General features: G+C 37.0%; 1 long non-coding RNA gene across 1 annotated transcript; it reads right to left on the bottom strand.

Moving 5' to 3' along the window:
- Positions 1–626: 626 nt before the first annotated feature.
- LOC131493024 (uncharacterized) lies at positions 627–2,882 on the bottom strand. Its single transcript, XR_009252403.1, has 2 exons — positions 2,757–2,882; positions 627–781 (listed from the first exon to the last, which is right to left on the bottom strand). It is a non-coding gene; the product is annotated as an uncharacterized LOC131493024 (long non-coding RNA).
- Positions 2,883–4,958: the final 2,076 nt, after the last annotated feature.

The following is a 4,958-nucleotide window of genomic DNA, read 5'->3' as shown; positions in this document are numbered from 1 at the left end:
AATGGAGCCTAGGGAACCAATAAATCCTATTTTAATGGAGTTTAAAGAAGTTTGTAACTGTAAACTTCACTGGATAAAAATCTTGATATTCTGTGTGTTTCCAGTTTTATTTGGCTCTTTAAAGAGAACTGGTCCTGTTTTAGATATATAAAAAGTGCATATTTATCTATACTTGGTTCTAAAAAATTGCATTCATCCCACAGCAAACTGGAATACGAAGCGTATGTTTGCTCATTAAACTTAAAGTTGCCGTTAAAAGTCATCAGTGTTTCTCTAAAAATACTGAACATTCATTTACTGTCCACCAAGCCTCTGTCAGGATAAAGAAGTTAAAGAAGTCAAATTGATCTATTCCTAAGACCTTTACCACAACTGTTTTTTCCTGAACAAAAAGGAAGAAAAACATTTCTTCATTCCCATTGTCCACTCTTGGGCAGTGCTTAGCCAAAAGTGCCTGACAGCCCTGTCTTCTTCCTCAATCGTTGACAAATGGTTTGAAAAAGTATAATTGTAATCTGTGAAGTCATGACAACAGACAGATAATGCCCTTCCATACAACACCTCTTGAAATTTCTAATCAAAACTTTATATCTGGAGCTGCTAGGTTCTGACAGAGAACCCCACCACAAAATGCCAATGTTTATTCATTCAGCACCCTCCTGCCTTTCAAGGAAGATTCTGGCTTTGTCTCCATGCAGGGAAGAGTGTGCTCTTACATTTTCAGACAGCATTTGACGAAGTTCCACATCAGAGATCAAGGTCTTGGTAGAAAGATTGAGGTCTACGAAAGGAGGAAAACAGAATGGACATGAATGTACATAAAATGGATTGAATGTTGGCTAAAGGGCAGATGAGGGTATGGTCATAAATAAAAACTTTTCATGGTGGCAAAAGGTAACTGGAGAGAGATTATTGTATCAGTGTGAGGATTCCACTTATTTAGTAACCATTAAGGTGAATTTGGCAATCAAATTGAAAGGAAAATATCTGGTTCTCTAAACATCATGATATTGGAAAAATGGAGAATAACATTGAATCTCTATTTCTTGGAGGAGAAAAAGACACTAAATTTGTGTTATATAATGTATATTTTATAAATTGATACAAATTAATAGGGCTTCAGCTGAAATAACAACCTATGTCTTTTGCATATTCTACCTCCCTGTTATTATAAAGAGGGCCCAGTAGGCAAACTGAAAGAGAAGGAAAAGTAGAAAGTGAGGAGTCCGTGAAATAGAAATGAAAAGAAGGATCTTTTTTCAAGACAACCAGGAAATTACGGACTCAGCACTGAGCTGTCATTGCTCGTGGGCCCCTTTCCCCTCTGACACATCAACCGCATTTTGATTATCAGATAAAATGCAGGAGTCTCAGTTAATTTTGAATTTCAGATAAACAAATAATAAATAGTATAGGTATGCCCCATGCAATATTTATGGTATATAGTTATACTAAAATTTATTTATTGTTTTTCTGGAATTCAACCTTCAGTGGATACCCTGCTTTGTTTTATTATTGCTGTTTTCTAAATCTTACAACCCCAACCCTGAGACAAACTGCCAACCAACAGTTCTGGGCTTTTCGGAAGTCCTCTAGGGAAAGAATGGGATACTCGGACGCACTGTTTAGAAAGAAAGCCTTGCCTGTAGTGAAAGTGGAATCAAACAGAAACGTTACCATTATTAAATTAGATTTTTTTGTGAATGTCCTTTGAATTTTGTTTTCTTTAAAGAATTGTACTTCCTGTTCCTTCTCCTGCCCTCTTCATTATGAATAAGATCATTTGTATTAAGTAGCATTTGCTGCGGCTAGCTAATACACCCTTTAGTTTTGAAGGTATTTTTGTGTTTTGTTTTCTTTTAATTGAAAAAAATATTATTTTATATTACTTTAATATATCAAGGCAATTTTAGTCAAATTGAACCTACATCAAGTTCTTCGAAACTTCTATCAGTGCCAAGTAATAAGAATAATTTTTAAAAAGCCACAGGATCTTGTCAAGAGAGGCATGAAATTCAGTCTCCGTATCTCCTGCTAGGTAACACTGTGTCTTTAGATGGGTGTATGACCTCTTTTGGCTTCAGATTACTCACATATGAAAAAAAAAGAATGTTGAAATAAATAAGTCGCTTATACAAAAAGTGTTTTTTTAAAGTCTTAAAACTTTAAAATTTTTAAAAACGAGAAATGTAATGTATTTGACACTTGAGCAATGTGCGAGTTGGGTCAGTGATCCCTCCGTGCAGCCAAAAGCCTACATATAACTTTTGAGTCCCCCAAAACTTCACTAATAACATTCTGTGACTAGAAGTCTTAGTGATAGCATAAAAATTGACTAACACACATATTTTATGTGTTATATGGGTTATATATTGTAATTCTTACAATAAAGTAATCTAGAGAAAAATGTTAAGAAAATCATAAGGGGGTGCCTCGGTGGCTCAGTTGGTTAAGTAATTGACTCATGTTTTCAGCTCAGGTCGTAATCCCACAAGTTCATGAGATCAAGCCCTGCATTGGGGCTGTTGTTAGTGCAAAGCCTGCTTGGGATTCTCTCTCTTCCAATCTCTCTGCCCTTCCCCTGTTGCATGTGCACTCTCTCTCCCTCTTACTCTCAAACAAATAAACTTAAAAAAAGAAAATCATAAGGAAAATAATATATTTATAGTATTATATGGTATTTATCAAAATAAAGCCATGCATAGGTAGACCTGTGCAGTTCAAACCTGTGTTGTTCCAGGGTCAACTGTACTTACATTGCAGATTGAAACTTTAAAAAATGTAATTCCTCCATTACATTGGAGCCTCCATTCTTTCGTTTATACTTCAGGGTGTATGCACTTGAAATATCTGGAATAGTCCAACTTCAAAATTCAGTTCCAGGGCTTGCATTACAAACAATACAACTGGTTGGTTAGTATGAAAACTCCCCTGCTATGAAAATCTTATTAAAATGGATAAAATACAACATAAAGCCTTCTATGTGCATAACTGAGCTCAAGGGACAGTGAGAATTATCTCCAGGGGTAGAAATTGGAGGAAAATTGAAAATAAGAAATGGAAGTGAACACAGGGCTTAGCTATCCTGGTTGTCAGTATGGACAGAGAGGCAATCTGTGGTTATTGCTCACCTTAGTGACTGAGAACTTGGGATTTAATAGACATTAAGAGACAAAATAGAAAAACCTGGATCTATGTGAGCTGAAAAGTTGGCATGGGAGACACTTGCAGAAAGCCAAGATCTTCAAAAGGATATATCCTCAATGAAAGAGTAGACTTTAAAATAAGTACTTCCTGGGGCAGCTGGGTGGCTCAGTTGGTTGAGTATCTGACTCATGATTTTGGCTCAGGTCATGATTGCAGGGTTTTGGGATCAAACGCCATGTGGGGCTTCACGTTGAGCATGGAGCCTGCTTGAGATTTTCTCCCTCTCTCCCCCAAACCCTCTCTCCAAAATAAAATAAAAATAGGGGCGCTTGGGTGGCTCATTCCATTGAGCCTCCACTCCTGATCTTGGCTCAGGTTATGATCTCAGGGTCGTGAGTTCAAGCCCCACGTTGGGCTCTGCCCAGCATTGGGCTCCATGATGGGTGTGAAACCTACTTAGAAAAAAAAAATCATAAAATAAAATAAAATAAAATAAAATAATAAAATTAGAAAAATAAAATAAAATAATAAAATATTTCCTAGAAGAGAGAGATGAAAAGGAAGTTTATCATGACCATGACACTTGGTACAAAATGAATTCTCATTTAAGAATTATATATACACATATACTACACACACACACACACACACACACACACAATGTGTATATATATTCCCCCCAGAAAGCAAAATTAGGATTTAATCAAGGAATTTCCTACATCCTCAGGGAGAGGACTTCATAATAACTGCCAGAGGGATTTCATAATTGCTGTGAAAATACTGTGTCTCGTGTATTTCTCCTTTCCAATGAGAGCAATTAACTATGGTTATTTTATTTCTGCTCTACAATTGTACATTGGTTTGATAGGGGAGGGAGAGGGCAGATAATTTGTCTTTCTAGTTCGTAGGCCATTGGACCATGAAGAATCTCATCCAGACTTGATGAAAAGAACTGCGCATTACCCAGAGATCCCATCTGGATTTGAGATTGTGTCTCTTGAGGAGGGGGCATGAAGTCTATGTTTAAAAGGAAGAGTTTGATAGATATCATAAAAAAGTAAACTCTGGCAGGAGTAGCCCACATGCCCACAAATAATTCTCATTTTTCTCCTGGTCACATTTTGATGTCATCTCCTAATCCACTTAACAGTCAGGGGTGACCTTATCACAAGTTTAGCCAATGTAATCTGGTAGAAATGAGTGTATACCTCCAGCATCTAACACCAAGGCTTTAAGATAGTAGGTGCTCAATGAAAAACCTCACTCTTCTTTGAACACTCTCCATTACACTCTCACGTTTATTTCTGATTCAGTAACTCAGTGCAAATTGATTGAATACTCGCATCCTTTGGCCTCCTGGGACTCTCTCACTTAAGGCCTGACCTAAGACCTCTCTTTAATAATATCTTATGAGCCACAATATTTTATACACTTTCACTACTGTCAGAATTTTACTTCCCTTTTCCCCGTGTCTTTTAAATTTTCCCAAGTGACATCAACTAAACTGTTAAGCCATTATGAGGGCATCCTCAGTGGTTTCTTTTTGGTTGCAATGCCCAACCCTAAGAGACACACAACAGAGGGGATCACTCAGGCTGTAAGTTAGGTTAGTGGGGATTTGCTCTTTCTGATGCGATTTTCCCATAGGGGTTGCCCTGCTACCAGAAGTCCACAATTAACTGAGAGAAAGTTTTATGAAAATATATCACTCACTGTACTTGTAGTTTCTGGGAATTGTATTAATAGACCCTTGATAACTTGATCAAAGCCCAACTGGAATGAGTTGTATCTAAAACACCTGTTTAGAAAGC

The sequence above is a fragment of the Neofelis nebulosa genome, chromosome 2 (assembly GCF_028018385.1).
Source record: "Neofelis nebulosa isolate mNeoNeb1 chromosome 2, mNeoNeb1.pri, whole genome shotgun sequence".
Lineage (NCBI taxonomy): Eukaryota > Metazoa > Chordata > Mammalia > Carnivora > Felidae > Neofelis > Neofelis nebulosa.
Note: the sequence above shows the minus strand (reverse complement) of the source record. Positions and strands in the feature narration are given on the sequence as shown.